Source organism: Ziziphus jujuba, chromosome 8 (genome assembly GCF_031755915.1).
Source record: "Ziziphus jujuba cultivar Dongzao chromosome 8, ASM3175591v1".
In the NCBI taxonomy this organism is placed as follows: Eukaryota; Viridiplantae; Streptophyta; class Magnoliopsida; order Rosales; family Rhamnaceae; genus Ziziphus; species Ziziphus jujuba.
The window spans coordinates 7849046-7867059 of NC_083386.1; the positions used below are offsets into that span (position 1 = coordinate 7849046).

At 36.8% G+C, this 18014-nt stretch overlaps 1 pseudogene; it reads left to right on the forward strand.

Annotated features, from left to right (window-relative positions):
- Positions 1–12698, forward strand: part of LOC125421515 (aspartyl protease family protein At5g10770-like) — a 37091-nt pseudogene extending 24393 nt beyond the window's left edge.
- Positions 12699–18014: the final 5316 nt, after the last annotated feature.

Sequence of the window (18014 nt, forward strand, 5' to 3'; positions counted from 1 at the left end):
GTGTCCTACGGTGCCCAGCATCCCAAAACACCGTCTGACGGGGAGGTTAAAGAGAGAAACCGACATACGGTCGCGTGGCGTCCCACCGCGCCACTGCTTAAACCGTCATCCTGACCATGGAAGGGGGCGGCTATGGCCAATATCAAACTTGCCTGCCCTCGTTCCGATGGCAACTCACAGGAGACATTACAACCTATGTGCTAATCACATCCACATTTACCTGTGCGCTAATCACATCCACAACTACAGAACATCGGTATGTGTATGGTGCATCGAAAACCGATAAAAATATTTTATAATATTATAAAATATAGAATTTTGACAAAATATAATCAAATCTACACCCTTACTAGTTTCATAAAATTTCATGCTCTCTTGTAATCCATCATCAAATACATCAGATTAAATATTTCAATTCCTATCACCAGAATACCAAGTCCTAGCATACAAAATTATTAAACGCATAAATACATTTTACATATCTTTTAATTAGATATTTCCTTCAAATCCATAAAATTGATTTACACCAAATTAATAATAAAAGATGCATAAAAATTCATACGGAATTTAAATCACATAACGCATTATTTACATATTAAAATCTCAACATTTAAATCAACAATAGATTTAGTAAATATTAAACCATAATCTCATAAAATTAATCTCTTCCACAACAATTCAATTTCATAAATAATTAAATAATTAAACACACACACACACACACACACACACACACACACACATATATATATATATATATATTATCCCAGTAATTTAATATAATTAATTCCTTAACCTACAAATCAATTCATACTAAATATGGTTCAAACCACATTTATTCAATTCAGCACAATTTGACATCTACAATATAAATAATAATTATTTAAATATTAAATAGACATTTTTCAGACTATCCTATTAAAATAATAATATTTTATTCAAAAATTGCATCTTTCAAAATACTCTACCATAATTTGCAAATGAGATACCAATAGAAAGCTAAAGAGGCGAGAAATACGTTACCAACTTCCGTTGGGCTCAAATCGACCGGCAGTGATCGAAAAATGGAAGGAAAGTTTCGATCAAAGTTCAACATATCATATCTATCAAACAACAAGGAATTGAGCTGAATGGACCTCAAAATTGAGCTCAGAGGGTCCGAAAATATTAGAAAGGAGTATCAATTTGACCGGGTGATAATCGGATCGCCGGAAAAACCAAATTTATCGTCGCCAATGATGGAGGCCCGATTTGGGTGCGTCACCGGCCGACTGGCTGCCAAATTTGGTGGCCAAGCTCACCGACAACTTGGATTCACCGGTGTCGGCACGTGTCTCTTAATGGTGGCTAGAAAAATTTAAATAGGTAGTGACAGAGAGGTTCGGCGAAGGGGAAGGAAGAAGAAGAAAGAAGAAAGAAGGAGGGGCCCCTGTGCTGTTTTCCCACGTGAGGAAAGAAAGAAAAATAAAGAAAAAGGAAAAAAAAAAGAGAATTAAAAATAAATAAATAAATAATATTAAAATAATAAAATTTTATCATAATAATATAATATATAAAATAATAACAAAAATAATATAATATAACATTTACTTGTGGCTGACATGTGACATTTTCTCATTGTGACACATGGTACCATTAACTAAGTTATATGTGGCATATACTGTTCACATATTTAAAAATAATATTAAAATAATACGGTATTTGAAAAACTTTGCAGGTCCATAATTTTAAAACCACATGTCCTAATCGGACGTGCCACTAGTTTACAAACTTGTATCGACGAGTACTTCACAACCATGTATGAGTTAAAACTCAATTTCACAAAAATAAAAAGTCAACTCGGGCACCCTCGGACAGTTCGGACATCAACTTGTTTTGCTCATAACTTTCAAACCATAGCTCCATTTTCGACGTGCTACTAATCTACGGACTCGTGTCGATGAGTACTTCATAATGGTGCATCAATCAACCTAGAATTCTTATTGAGTCAAAAAGTCAAAGTTTAACTCTTCTTGGTCAACGACGATCAAACCCAGTCAACCTTGGTCAACATGAGAAAATTCCAGCGTACTTCGGGACGGGGTGTTACATTAATGTTGCCACTCAAGCTCCATTAAAGTTGATAGAAACTACTTACTTTCCCTAGAAAAAGCAATTCAATGCTTTATTAGTAGGATACGATCTTTATGGGTTCATTGATGGAACATTACCATGTCCATCACCAATCGTATCTGATTCCACTAGTTCTCCAAATCCTGACTATACATTCTGGGTTCTTCAGGATTCTCTCCTTCTCAGTGCCATTTTGGCATCATTGTCTTCAGATGTTCATCGATTTGTCTCAGATGCTAAAACATCTAGAGAAACATGGCAAAAACTGTCACTCACTTTTGCCAAACCATCCAGACCATGGTTAATGAGACTTCGTGAACGGCTTATTTGTTCACAAGGCACACGTACAATCATGGAATACTTACACGATGTCAAAGCCGCTATTGATGAGCTTTCTCTAAATTGGTCAAGCTGTTAGCACCGATGATCTCACTTTATATATCATCAACAGGTTATCCACTGATTTCGAAAATATCTCTGCTGCCTTTAAAACCTGAGATACATATATTTCCTTCGAAGAACTCTATGAAAAATTAGTGGAGCATGACAACTACAGAAAATGGCTTGCACCAAAATCAAATGATTTCTCCATGACTATCAACACTGTCAGCCAAGCTAACTCATACTTCCAGAAACTTTCATTCTCGATACAATAATGCTACATCACTTTCTTGAAAACTTGGATTCAACCCAGCTGCTATGACAGGACCCGCCCCGGGAACTTTCCCAGGATCCCCCGGATGGCCTCGCCTAGTGAAGTCCCACTGGACAATCCCTACAGAATATCCAGTAGAACATCATCTTAAAACGTGGACAACAAACATAAGCGATAACAATAATACCTCAATATGTATATAAAAAAAAAGAAATAAATCCACAATAGCGTAAAGTCTACAACCGGCCTATTGTACTATAGGCCATAACTACACGCATAAGTACCATGGTCTCTACTGAGTCCTATATTTAAAATCAGAGCATTCTAAGAGTATCAACGAAGTCCAGGAGTATAAATAAGTAATAAATAAATCCAAAAGATAACAGTAGATAAAGGAAAGATAAATACGGCTGCTGTTGTGGAAGGAACAAAATGATAAGCTGTTCGCGAGGTAGACTGCTACTAGCTGCTGGGCCTAGGGGAACGAATTTAAAACAATAAAACGTGAGATAAAGAAATCTCATGAGTAGCATAGTATAATAGAAAAATAATAATTTATTTCTGAAAAATCTTTCTCTCGAGACCTCTCGTTCCACTCGTTTGAAAAGTTCCCCATTTAAAGATCATTTCACAAAACCCAAACTTGTATCCCAATTTACTATATCATAAAACCGATGCTCAAATATAAAATAAACGATCATTATAATATTATAAAATATCTCAAATCAAGATATAAATATTTGAGTATAAAATATAATAAATACAGTTCCACCAAATAAATATGAAAATGCAGAAATCACCACAATGTTTGTAAATCAACAATATGTTCAAACGTACACAATGTACCAAGCTATGTACCAATCTGTAACCCGTGGAAGACACCCATCTCACGACTCTCAATATACGAAAGGTGTCGTGGAAATATCAATTAACCGTTGGGACGTACCCAACCTCACTGTTCGTGGCAATAATAAACCGTTGGATCACGGTACCGTGGTAATAATAATAAACCATCGGATAAACCCGACCTCACAGTCCGTGGTAATAATAGATAATCGTTGGATGAAACCAACCTCACAGCACCGTGGTAAACCCAGCGCGCTGTAATATAATACTAAACTAAACTCTGGTACTATACGGTACATCAATTTAAAATAACCGATACAGTATCTTACCGTATCATAAATCATAATTTAATATTCACGCTCAACCGCTTGTCTAAATATTTCAAAAAAAACTTCAAATCATGATTTCTTACTAAAATAAGAAAATACCACAGTGAAATATATTCACTATAAATTGATTTTAAGCATCTAAAAATTTATAAAATATTTGAACATGCTTAAAATCATATAATATTCAATATGCCTTCTCAAATATATTAATTTCCAAAGTGATTTAAAACCTCAATTCAAATACCAAAATATTTAAATACCACAAGTTCATTCATGAACTCATTAGAATTGCCAAATATTTAAAATATTGACAAAAGTCATATAAAATGATAACACATATATGTAAAAGCAGATCCTCATGCATCCATAGAATAAACATTCAAATCAAATGATAGGTATAAGTAAAATACTCAAACGACATATATATATTATACTATATACCTAAAACATTTTTAAAACTAATAACCACTCACAATACTGTAGATGCTCAAGCCTGCTCCTCTACAGGATCGCCTCTAGGCTTAATTCGAGTGCCTGTAATATAATAAAATATTTTTCAGGCTCCAAATAACTAAATCAGAGACACTTGTATAGCCCAAATGTCTCAAAATGATTTACAATACTACAAAATTGCATAAATTGGACATCGGACAGTCCAATTATACCGCGTGTCCTTAGGATCCGGTACCTAAAATTGGAAATTTTCATCCGAAGCCTAATATTTCGAAATCGAACCACCTAATGGGTCCTAATAATATCCAATTTCACTAATTCAACTCCAATTTTAACTACTTTGACCCATTTGTCCAAACACAGTCCCCAACTTATCCGAAAATTAACTAATTGACCTAAAAATGGAAAAATTATCAAACGACCTCCAAAATTAACAAAATTTATATTGACGGAAAGCCCAAGAGACAAGGAACCTACAGTACACTCACCTTGGTCCAAAGTTTCCTTTGGTGGCCAAAAAACACTGTTGAAGCATCGATTGAATTTCCCGTTGTCGGATCTTTCAAACGGTGAGGAATCTGGACAAAATAACCATGGAAATGAGCTCATAGGGGTAAAAAATAGTGGAAAAGGTGCATGGGTTGGCCTGAAACGGCCAAGAAATGAGAAAATCCGACAACCCACCCCGCCGGTTGCCACGGACTTCGCCGGCTAGATCTGGATGCGTCTGGCCGCTTCTTGCCGTGAAATTTCATGGCTGAGCTCGCCTTCAAGTGACCTTTCTAGTTGGTTGGTGCGTGTAAGTGGTGGTTGGCTGGAAATGAGCAAACTGGCGGTGACCCAATTCGATGGTAAACGGGTCGAAACGACCTAGTTCGGACCCACGGGTCTGAGGAGAGAATTTCTTGGGTTTTGGGGAAAAAATGAGTATTTTGGGCTTTGTTTCCTATTTGACACACTTATCTAGGTTTATATAAAGCCTTGGGTCACTAACAGACAAAAACTAGATACTGGCTTGGACACTGATTTAAAACTTATGCTTAAAACTTCTCAAAACCATAACTTTTTATCCGTAACTCAGAATTTGGCGTGCCGCCAGTCTATAAACTTGTATCGATGAGATCTACATAATGGTACCTCAGTCCAACCAAAAATACTGGCTATTGAAAAAGTCAACTTGAACCCATATATTGTTTACTTGATCAAACTTGGTCAAACATAGTCAATTTGGTCAAACTTGTTTAATCATATATATTTTTTGGTACAGGGTGTTACATGCTGCCACTAGTCCAAATACTCACTTGCCCAACTCTTCGAAACCTGGGAATTGGTGCCTCCTTCTTCCTCACAAAATGTGGTTGCCTGCAAGTGGATTTTTCGAATAAAATGAAACTCAGATGGATCGATGCAACCCTACAAGGTACGTCTTGTTGCCAAAGGTTTCCAATAGCGACCGAGAGTTGATTATGTTGACACATTTAGTCTAGTTGTCAAGTTGGCTACCATTCGAGTGGTCTTGTATGCTGCACTTTCTCACAACTGGCCTCTTCGACAACTGGACATCAACAATGCGTTCCTTCACGGCTCACTATCAGAGGAAGTATACATGTCTCAACCACTAGGATTTATTGACTCAACACATCCTTCCTATATATGTAAATTACGAAAGGCTATTTATGGCCTCAAGCAAGCTCCACGGGCTTGGTTCCACACCTTAAAGGAATTTTTTCTATCCTTTGGCTTAATGACACATCACTCTTTACTTATCACTCTAATGGCTACACAATGTATCTACTGGTACATGTTGATGACATTGTCCTCATCGGCAGTAACTCTCTCATTCTTAACAAGTTTGTCTGTGCTCTATTTGATCGATTCTCCATTAAGGACCTTGGTTGTCTTCATCATTTTTTTGGGATTGAAGTTACTTCTTCGGCTACAGGTTTGCTTCTATCTCAACGACAATATATCCTTGATATTTTAGACAAGGCTAGCATGACAACAGCAAATGATGTTGCCACTCCAATGCCTTCCACGTCTGCTCTGCACCTTGTTGATGGCACCCCACTAGCTTCGACAACTTAATTCCGATGAATTGTTGGCTACTTACAATATCTGTGTTTGACTCGACCAGATATTGCTTTCTGTGTAAATAAACTCTCCCAATTTCTGCACCGGCCAACTGATGTTCACTGGACAGCAGCTAAGCGTCTCCTTTGTTATCTTCATCACACAATCTCCCATGGTCTCTTCCTCAAAAAGAACTTTCCTCTTCAACTATATGCATTTTAGGATGCGGATTGGGCTAGTAATTGTGATGACCACACTTCTACGACTGGTTACATTGCATTTCTTAGCAGCAACCCAATTTCTTGGTCCTCACGTAAGCAATGCTCAATATCCCATTCTTCCACTGAAGCTGAATATCATGCCGTAGCTCATACAACATCATAACTCTGCTAGCTTATCTCTCTTCTCAATAAACTACACATCCGGTCTTCCACCATTCCCACCATATACTGTAACAATTTGGGGACTACCTATGTTTGTGCAAACCTAAAAATTCACTCCAAGATAAAGCATGTCCGCATCGACTTTCACTTTGTTCGTGACAAGGTTCAAGATGGCATCATTCATGTTTCTCATGTCTCTAGCAGTGATCAGCTTGCTGATGCCTTCACCAAACCAGTCTCTTAATACACCTTTCAGACTTTCAGACACAAGATTGGTGTCCTCGATGGACGTTCACTCTTGAGGAGGGATAATAAGGACACGTGATTGTTGAGGTCTCTTACGTACTTATCAGATGTTATAATTGTTATGTAATTATCATTATCACTTGTATATAGGATGTTAGCTTTTATAGTCTATTTGGTTTATCTCTTGTATACTTTGGTGTATATAATTGTTCACGTAGTCAATGAATAAAATGTAGATTTTTCTCTTTACTTGTCATTATCTCATATGTCCCCACTTGCAAACGATAGTCACTCAGCGACACACGTGATTGGTTGTTGTCTTAGGAAAGTCCCGTTCGCACATTAAAAGTAAGATGTAGGTTTGTCCCCATCAACAGCTTGCAACTCTTTAATTATTAAAACCCCTTAATATATAATACTCTTAGTACTATTTTAAAAAAAATAAAATAGAAAATTTTCATCACCAGCTAGTAGATTAATGACATCACCCATAACAATAACATTGGAAACAATTGCAAGCTAATACAGTATTGTGTCATTATATAAGGGTAGAAAATGTTTGCAATATTGTTCAAAAGCAACACAAGTTGAGAGAATTTATCTTACAGTAATAAATTCATGGCCGCCTCCTCCTTCCTCAGTTATCTTCTCTTTGGTTCATTGTTGTCTTTGAGCTGCCTTAATTGTAACACCCCGTCCCAAACCATGTCGGAATTCTTGCACGTTGACCGAGGTTGATCGTTGACCGAGTGGGTTAAAAGTTGACTTTTTGTTCCAATTGGAATTTCTAGTTGATCGTGGTACCGTGGCGAAGTGCATGATACCCCGAGTTCGTAGACTATTAGCACGTCTAAAACGAAGCTACGGTTTGAAAGTTATGGGCAAAACAAGTCGAGGTGCAAACTGTCCAAAAGGTGCCAGGAGTTTACTTTTTATAGTTGTATAATTTTGTTTTGACTTTTGTATGGTTGTAAAATACTCATCGATACGAGTTCATAGACTAGCGGCACGCTTAAATTGGATATCTAGTTAAAACGTTATGGACGTGTGAAGTTTTCCGGATACCATAATATTTTATTATATCTGGCTTAAGTGCACAGTGATGCCACATGTTGACACCTGATTGGTCCACGTGGGTGAACAGTATCACCCACGGTGGCTTTTATTTGGCAAAAACGACGGGGGAGGAGAGAGAAAGAGAGAGAGGAGAGAGAGAGGGAGAGAGAAAATCATCGGCCACCGGAGTTGTCAAATTTTCTGGCCGATTCTTGCTACACGCACCGACTAGATGGGAGCGCCTCCCCATTCCCGGCCAAACCCCAAAATTTCATGGCCAACCGACCGGCGACGCGCCCGGATCGGGGCTTTTTCGGGCGGCAGCGCCGAATCTTTCAACCCCTGAGATCTCCACATTCTAGCCTCCGTTCTTGTCACCGCCGGTACCGTTGGAACCCTCTCCCTTCAAGCTACAAAATCTCCAAAAATCTCGGCCATCAACCACCTCACGCGCCGCCAGTGGCGACGGTTGCTGGTGACCCACGACGGCTCGCCGAAGAAATCCCTGTTCCGGCGAGTACCCAGTCCCGTCTCCAGTCCCTCTCCACTAATTCCAACCCCCTGAATCCAAATCTGGCGTCCTTTTCGTCCAATTCGCGACAGTTTGGGAGAATCGAAGAGTTGAATCCCGAAAGCTTTCCAGTGAGATTCCGGCCACCTCGGGTCCGATCTCCGAGAAGCGAGACCGGATTTGTAATCCTCGTCACTCAAGCTTCGATTCGGTATATTACTCGTCAATTTTGGTTGTCGTTTGTATTCGCTCCCTGGGTACCCATTTGGGTGTTACCCGATTAAAATATTAATATATTTGGTTTGGTGTATTGTGGATGTTTTAGGTGCACGTGTGGGTAGTGGAGTCGATTCTGCGGAGGATCTTGATTGAGATACTTGCTTAAGGTGAGTGACCCACCTTGAAAACTATTTTGGGCAATTAATTATATTTATGTTGTGTTAATTTGATATCTAGAATTTGCTCATGTGGTGGAATTTATTATAATTGGGAAAAATGTATTATTTTATATATATATACCCATTGATGCTAAACGAAATTTTAGGTTGTTAAGAAATTCTCGATTATTATTTTATTGTGATTTAATTGTATTTATTACACATGAGCAAGGTATTTTCATTAATTAATTGTGTCTGGATTTTTATATTATTTTTTGGGCATAATTGGTTTAAATATTTTAAGGAAAATATTTGTTTAAATTGGTGGTTTCAAATTTGATAATTATGCCCGTGGAATATTATTTGTTGGACCTCGTGTTACGAGAAAATTATTTGTATATTGTTATCGATGGTTTTGTACCGAAAATGTTAAAGGAAAATCTGGGATGGTGAGTTTGAAAATTGGTATAATTCCCACGGTGATTTTTGAAAAGTCGGTACGGTAATAAGAAATTAATAATTGGTTTTAGACGCACTCATACAGTATTGCTGTTCTGGTTGTATATGAGGATTAGCGCGCAAGTTATTATGTCTCCCGTGAGTTGCCATTGAACCGAGGACAGGCAAGTCTTATATATTGCGCATCAGCCGCCCCCCTCCGTGGCCGGGATGACGGTTTCAGCAGTGGTACTGTCGGGACGCCGAAGTGCCGTATGCAAGTTTCTCTCTTTAATCTCCCCGCTAGTCGGTGCTCGAGACACTGGGTATCGGAGGGCGTCACTGGTATATGGTGTGGTGTGTCAAGTATAAATTTTCGGATAGAAATTTCAAACCCTAAAGTGTTAAAAAATTATTTATTATATTTTATTACATTTTATTTATATTTGGGGTATTTATCTATTGTTTATTAAATTAATTGATCCCTTGGTTTTCGGGAAATACGAATATCGGGTTTTGTGAAAATGTTTTAAAAAGGGAACATTTCCAACGGAGTTAATAGTGAGGGTTTTGAGAGAAATTATTATTTATCTATTTAATTGTTGATATTAATTAATTTTCTTCATTTGTTATATTATTAAAATTAAAAGTGTTCAGTAGATAGGGTCACTCACTGAGATTATTAGCATCTCACGTTTTTAAATTCCGTTCCCTTATGTGCAAGGGGTGGTAGACGTTCTTCCGGAGCGAACCAAATCTCCGTCGCTGTCGTAGTTCGAGAAGTTACTTTTGTCTTCGTTTATTTCAATTGTATTATTTCTTTCATCCTTGTTGTATTCTATGCTTAATAGCATTTCATGAAGCTCCGTATACTGTCTCGGACATTTATGTATTAATTATGCACTGGATTACTGTTATTGATTTGAAGTGCTGTAAATTTGTGGAATCAATTTGTAGTATTGTGGGAGGAATAAAGGGATGAAAATAGAAATGTGTTTTCAGTGCAGGAAATTTGTAGTAAGTCCAACCCTTAGGGGAGGTTCTGCCGGATTTTCCATCGGAGGGTCCGGTAGGGTTTTCCTGAAATCAGGGCTTGTCTAGGGTTCCGGTGAGGAATTTTGGACAGGTCCTGACATTAATAATGTTTTCTGCTTGGAGAAGAGCTTTGGGTTTGAAGAGAAGGTCACCTCCCAAACTCTTCATATTGTTCAGCTCCTCTCTCTACTTCCGTCAACTATCTGCAGCCACTCTACCAAAGGTGTAATGTTAATTAACCGCCTTGCTTTTACCCTAGCCCTTCTCTCTTTTTCTTCTTTAAATATATATATATATATGTGTGTGTGTGTGTGTGTGTGTGTGTGTGTGTACAAGATATAAGCTTGCTTGGTAACAATTACCAAAAAAAAAAAAAATTGTTATTTGTTATTCATTGTGATGGTTAACAACATGACAATTGTTTATTGAAAACATTTAATTATATGTATCATTTTTTATTCTAATTGTTATTTCTAATATTTTTATTTTATTTATTTATTTATTTTGAAAGATTCTATTTTTAATCCTTGCAAGTCAAGGTCTCAAAAAACTTATTATTATTGTTATTTATTTCTTTAACATTTTCATTTCGATTTAGTTGCCAATTATTAATTCATCAGTGGAGAACAACAAGAGATCAGTATTGAAAGTTGTAGAGAAGCACGGTCCATGCTCTCAACTCTACAAAGACAGAACTAGTAAAGCACCAACTCAGGCCGCAATCCTCCAGCAAGACCAATACCGTGTGAATTCAATTCAATCTCGTCTTTCCAAGAAATCCATGGTCACGGACGCCACTACTATTCCTGCCAAATCCGGTGCCATCCTTGGCTTCGTTAACTACATCGTAAGAACGTCCCCAAAGAACTTTTTAAAATAAAATAGTATATTCTTTATAATAAAGAGCATATTTTGAGATAACTAATAATATTTGAAAATACTCTCCAACAAAACTCTATTTATGCTCTTTATTTTTATTTTTTCTATAAATATTTATTATTTTACTTGTAATATCTCTTTTTTATATAAATTACCTACCTTTTAAATATTATAATAGTGGCATAGGAACATGTGTTACATTCAATTAAATTTATATAATATTGAAAAAAAGAGTGGTTTTGGCTTTCTAAATTTGATGAACAAAACCAATTCTTTATATTAAAAAGTCAAAATAAAAAATCTATTAAAGCTTTCTTTTTTAAATATTGTTTCTTTAAAATAAAGAGTATGACATATTTAAAAAGTCCTTTGATAATGCTCTAAAGATGGGACTTGGCACACCCAAAAGAGACCTATCTCTGGAATTTGACATCGGCAACGATCTAACTTGGACCCAGTGCCTGCCCTGCAACGCCACATCTTGCTATCCATAAAAGGAACCACTCTTTGACCCGTCCATGTCAACCTCATACTCCAAATTTCCTGTACCACCTCCGAACAATGCTCCCTGATAACTTCCAGTACGTTTCCCAGACTCGCCAAACAAATATATATATATATATATATTTATATAATTTTTCATTGTTCACACTATAAAAATGTGGAGATCATATACAAAAGACTATTTCCATCAAATTATAATGCTTCAAGGAGCGTGATAATTTTTTTTTTCCCTATCCGTATGCTTAAATAGTGCTGATAATTTTTAAATATATATATATATAAATAAAATATAATATGATTATAGCACTTGATGTTCAACAATTTGTATATTTACAAAACATTTAATATTTTATATCACCTTGACAAATTATATTATTTACAGGTATTCCAGCTAGATGTTCTCCAATATGTCCATATACGAATATGGAATTCAGTATGGAGACAAGTCCTTTTCCTTAGGGAGCAAAGAAAGGATTACACTGTCCCCATCTGACGTATTTGACGATTTCCTCTTCGGCTGTGGCCGTTACAATCAGATCTGTTCAAGGGTATTGCTGGTTTGCTGGGCTTGGGCCGGGATAAAATCTCCCTCGTCGAACAGATGGCCCAGAAATACAACTGAATCTTCTCCTACTGCTACCACCCACCTCCAGCTCCAGCGGATACTTGACCTTCGACAAAGACGACAAGCCTTCCAACAACATCAAGTACACCCCGCTAACCACACTTTCTCAGAGTGATTCATTTTATGGCCTCCAATTGCAAGGGATAAGTGTTGGTGGAAGTCAAGTACCAATTCCGTGATACGAATCCGTCCGAGCTTGCACAACCGACAACTCACTGGGGTATTGATCCGATACGGATGAAGACTAGACCGATCACTAGGGCTAAAGCTAAGAGGTTTAAGGACAACCTTGCTGCCTTTATCCAGAAAGTAATTTATTCTCAAAAGGACTTGTCCATATCTGAAGATAAAAGATCTGTTTTAAGCATCCAAGTGGTGGAGGCTGATACATCGGACACCCATACATCGGACATTTTATATTGGACATCCATGCCTCGAACATCTGACTTCGGACTTCGGACATCTGACATAACTTAGTTCGGACATCGGATAGACATAAGTTAGCTCAGACATCAGGCAGATATAAGTTAGCTCGGACGTCAAAATAAGTCAGCTTAGTTGTCAAACTAGTCAACTTGTTTTCTAATTTGCGTTTGACTTTTTTTTTTTGGGTTTTTATTTATTTATTTGCTGGACAAATAAGTTTAGGAAAGTTATTATTTTATTATTTTCATTGTAAATTAATTAATTCCTACTTCAAAATAAAGGAATTAATTAATCCAAATTAGATTAGGAAAGGATGTGAAATTAGGCAATTTCCTAATTGGATTCTATGTTGGCCGAAATTTCCTAATCCTTTTAGGGTTTTATTTTGTTCATTCAAAGCCTATTTTAAGGATTATTTTCAATGAGAAATTAAGCTTGAATTTTATATAGAAAATTATTTGTTAAAACACCATTAGTGAATGAGTGTTTTAGTTTGACTTATCAATAAGCCTTCCATCACCTATTATGTCGTCTTCATTATATACCAAGGTTTCTAATCACAAGTTGGTTAGGGGTCAAGGTGACCATTAGAACTTGAACATAATTAGATCCGGGCTAATATAATACAGGTTTAGGAGCAGGTCATCCTAGGTTCGTATCATTTGGTATCAGAGCCAAATTTTATTCAGGTTTGATCTATCTTTATTTGCTTTATTTGTTTTTGTGTTATTCTGCAATTTTAGCATTAGGTTAAGGTTGCATCCATCCCATACACATTCTGCATCTTAAAAAAATAAAAATAAAAATTCATTCCTAATTGAATTAGGATTTCCTAGTTTTACCGTATTTTTTGTTTCCTAGTTTGTTGGTTGTCTTTCATCATTGTTCTTTTAATTTGGTTATTGTTGATTTTTCTTTGCTGTTTTAGTCTTAAATATTTTCATTCATCTATTCAAAAAAAAAAAAAAAAAGAGTTTGCGGCAACATTTAAAAAAAAAAAAAACTGCATGTTTGTGTTTATTTGGAGGTTACGGGTTTGGTGAATTTTTGGAGTTGGAATTGCAAATTTGTTGTTTATTCTTGCTACTTCAGTTGTGTCTAATATTCAGTTAGTGAAAAAAAAAGAAAAAAAAGAAGAAAGCCGAATATAAAATATATATATATATAGGTTTGTTGAAAATTGGTGTTGAAGTTTGTTGCTGGAAATTTCTTGTAACTGCTGCTTTGTTGATTATTTATTCCATGGAGTTTCTGGAGAGTTATTTTTTCTGCTGGATATTTGAGTTTGAGTGCTAAATTATTTGGATTAAAACTAGTTAAAGGATTTGATTCAAAACTTGAATTACAAGAACAACAACCAACACTTTTCTATATTTTTGTTCTCTTTGATTCTTGTTCGTATTTGAATTTATTTTTCTAGAATTTTATTCTTGAACTTATAATCTATTACCATCTTGTCCAGTTCTTCAAAATTCCAAAGTTTTCCCATTAATTTGCTTTATTTTGCCTAGAAAAGCCGAAACAAGGTTTTATTGAATTCTTTCGGTATTGCCTACCTTTAACTACTGTTTTATTGATAAGTTTAATTAAAACATACTTGTAATCTAATTGCTATTTTATTGGTGTTTTAATTAGAACTTTGAGTTAATTCTTTGAGTGGAAAAAAAAAAGGCAGGAGAGTGTGAGCTCAAAAGAGGATAAAAGCCGAAACTAGTGTGTAAACACGAGTGTCGAGACCTTGTTTGAGTGAAACACGTGAGGGAGTGAATATTGTGAGGATTTATTTTATTTTTGCAGTATTTTACTAACATGGCAGATTCTAGAATAAGAAGAGGAGACCCACCACTGAGAATTAATGAAGAGGAGTCCGTAGGATTTCATGGTGATCCACGAGCTACCCGGAGTGGTGAGCAAACGGAATTGAAAGCTGTTTTGGAACAATTACAGCGGGTGAGTGCTCAAGTTGAGCACATGAATCAAAGGATGGGAAGGCTAGAAGTTTTCCAAGGAATTTCGAACACAAGAAATAGGCAAGAATTCCATGAAGGTCGAGGTCGAGGACGAGGAGGCTGTGAGAGACTGAGAGAGGAATTTGAGGAGGAGAATTTCGGTGTAGACTTTGAGGGAGGCATGGACGAAACCTTTGCTGTCCAAGAGAGAGCTGGCCATGGAAGGTATAGGAGGGAAGAAACAGATGACAATCTTAGTAATATCAAGATCACCATCCCACCATTCATGGGAAAAAGTGATCCCGAGGCATATTTGGAGTGGGAAGAAAAGATAGAGATGATATTCGACTGCCATAATTATTCGGAGGGTAAGAAGGTGAAGTTGGCAGCAATGGAGTTTGGCCATTATGCACTCCAATGGTGGACAAATGAACAAGGCACCTGGAGGAGAATTGGTGATGACTTGATCACAACATGGCGACAAATGAAAGGAGCCATGAGAAAGCGATTTGTGCCATCACATTACCATAGTTTACTGCATCAAAGGCTTCAATCTTTGTCTCAAGGAAGTAGGTCCATGGGGGATTATTACAAAGAGATGGAGATGCTCATGATGAGGTTGAATATGAATGAGGATAGGGAGGCAACAATGGTGAGATTTCTTGGTGGTTTGAACTGTGACATTGCCAACCAGCTTGAATTGCAACAATACTTGGAGTTGGAGGATATGTTGCATGTAGCCATTAAGCTTGAACACCAGTTCAAGAGGAAGGGTGTAGGATCACGGCCTGGAGGTGTTTTCAGCAGTGGGAGAATCAATTCAAGTGGCTGGAGAAACAATTCAGCTAATGAAATCAAACCAAAACCGAAAGCTGGAAAAGAAAGTACCAAACGGTCAAAAAGGGAGGCCAAGATCGAATTTGTCCAAGCACTTAGAGGTGAGGTAAAATATGATCCTAAACCTCAAAAATCCAGAGAAATAATTTATTTTAAGTGCCAAGGAAGAGGACACATAGACAACCAATGCCCAAATAGAAGAATCATGGTATTAAAGGGTGATGGTGAGTTGGAATATGCAAGTGAAGAAAGTGAAGCTGAAACCGAACAAGAGGAGAAATGCAATGATGATGAAGCCGAACTAGTAGGCACATCTAATGCCGAGTTGAGCTTGGTTTTAAGGAGAGTACTTACTGTCTACAAAGATGAAGAGCAGATACGAAGAGAAAACATCTTCCACACTCGCTACGAAATACAAGATAAGATTTGTAGCATGATTATAGATAGTGGGAGTTGTACCAACGTGATAAGTAATCTTGTAGTTGATAAATTAGGCTTGAAAACAATTAAACATCCAGAATCCTATAGATTACAATGGTTAAATGATAGTGGTGAGATGAGGGTAAACAAGCAAGCCAAAGTTAAATTTAATATAGGTAGGTATGAGGATGTTGTCTTGTGTGACATTGTACCAATGCATGCCGAACATATTTTACTAGGTAGACCATGGCAATTTGACAAAGATGCTACTCATTTTGGTCGAGAAAATAGTGTTGTTTTCAGGTTTAAAGGGAAGAAAATCAAGCTGGAGCCATTGACTTCCAAGAAGGTCTACAAAGATCACCTACAAATGCAACAAAGGAAGGAGGCTCAAAAAATTAAGGAGAAAACAAGTATGGCACCAACGGCTTCACCATCCTTTCAAGAAGATGAGATTGAGGTTACTGATCAAGGTAAGCTTTCTAAAACCCAGATCGAGTGAAAAAACCAAGAGAAAGCCAAGAGGGGGGGGGGGGGTGAGAAAAGAGAGCAAACCCAAGAGCACCAACAATCTGGAAATTTCCGCTAATGAGAACCAAACCGAGGGAAGGAAAAGAAAAGAAAGAAAAGAGAGGAAAAACCAGAATTTTTATTTGAGTTTTGGGGATATTAATAAGGCTATTGAATGTACAAAACTCTTGCTGGTCATGATATATAAAGAAAACTATTTTAATGATCAAACTAACTTTTACGAACTTGAATTGCCAAGTTCAATGATTTCTCTTTTGAAGGAATTTGGAGATGTTTTTCCAAATGAGATTCCAAGTGGACTACCACCTATTCGAGGGATAGAACATCAAATTGACTTTGTCCCAGGGGCTGCCATACCAAATAAACCAGCATATAGAACCAATCCTGAAAAAACAAAGGAGCTGAAAAAACAGGTAAGTGATTTGCTTGATAAAGGATACATTCGTGAGAGTTTAAGTCCATGTGCTGTCCCTGTTTTGTTGGTACTTAATAAGGATGGTTCTTGGAGGATGTGTGTTGATTGTAGGGCTATAAATAACATCACCATTAAATATAGACATCCCATTCCTAGATTAGATGATATGCTTGATGAGTTGCATGATGCTTGCATGTTTACTAAAATTGATCTTAGGAGTGGTTATCATCAAATTAGAGTGAAAGAAGGTGATGAATGGAAAACCACATTTAAAACTAAATATGGGCTGTATGAATGGTTAGTTATGCCTTTTGAATTATCTAATGCACCTAGTACTTTCATGAGGCTTATGAATCATGTAATGCGTCCATTTATTGGTAAATTTGTGGTTGTTTATTTTGATGATATTTTGGTGTATAGCCGAAACTTGGATGAGCATGTGGATCAACTTAGGCAAGTTTTGCAAGTTCTTAGAAAGGAAAGATTGTTTGCTAACATGAACAAGTGTGATTTTTGCAAAGATGAGCTTGTTTTTCTAGGATTTGTAGTAAGTGCTGCAGAAATCAAAGTGGATCAAGCTAAAGTGCAAGCAATCAAAGAGTGGCCGGTTCTTACAACAATCACCCAAGTGAGGAGTTTCCATGGCTTGGCAAGTTTTTATAGAAGATTTGTCAAGGATTTTAGTACATAGCCGCACCTTTGAATGAAGTTGTTAAGAAGAATGTTGTCTTTAAATGGGGGGAAGTACAAGAAAAATCTTTTAATTTGTTGAAAGAAAAATTGTGTAATGCACATTTATTAGTTTTGCCAAATTTTTCTAAGACTTTTGAAATTGAGTGTGATGCTTCGGGTGTAGGTATTGGAGCTGTCTTAATGTAAGAAGGAAGACCCATAGCCTACTTTAGTGAAAAATTAAA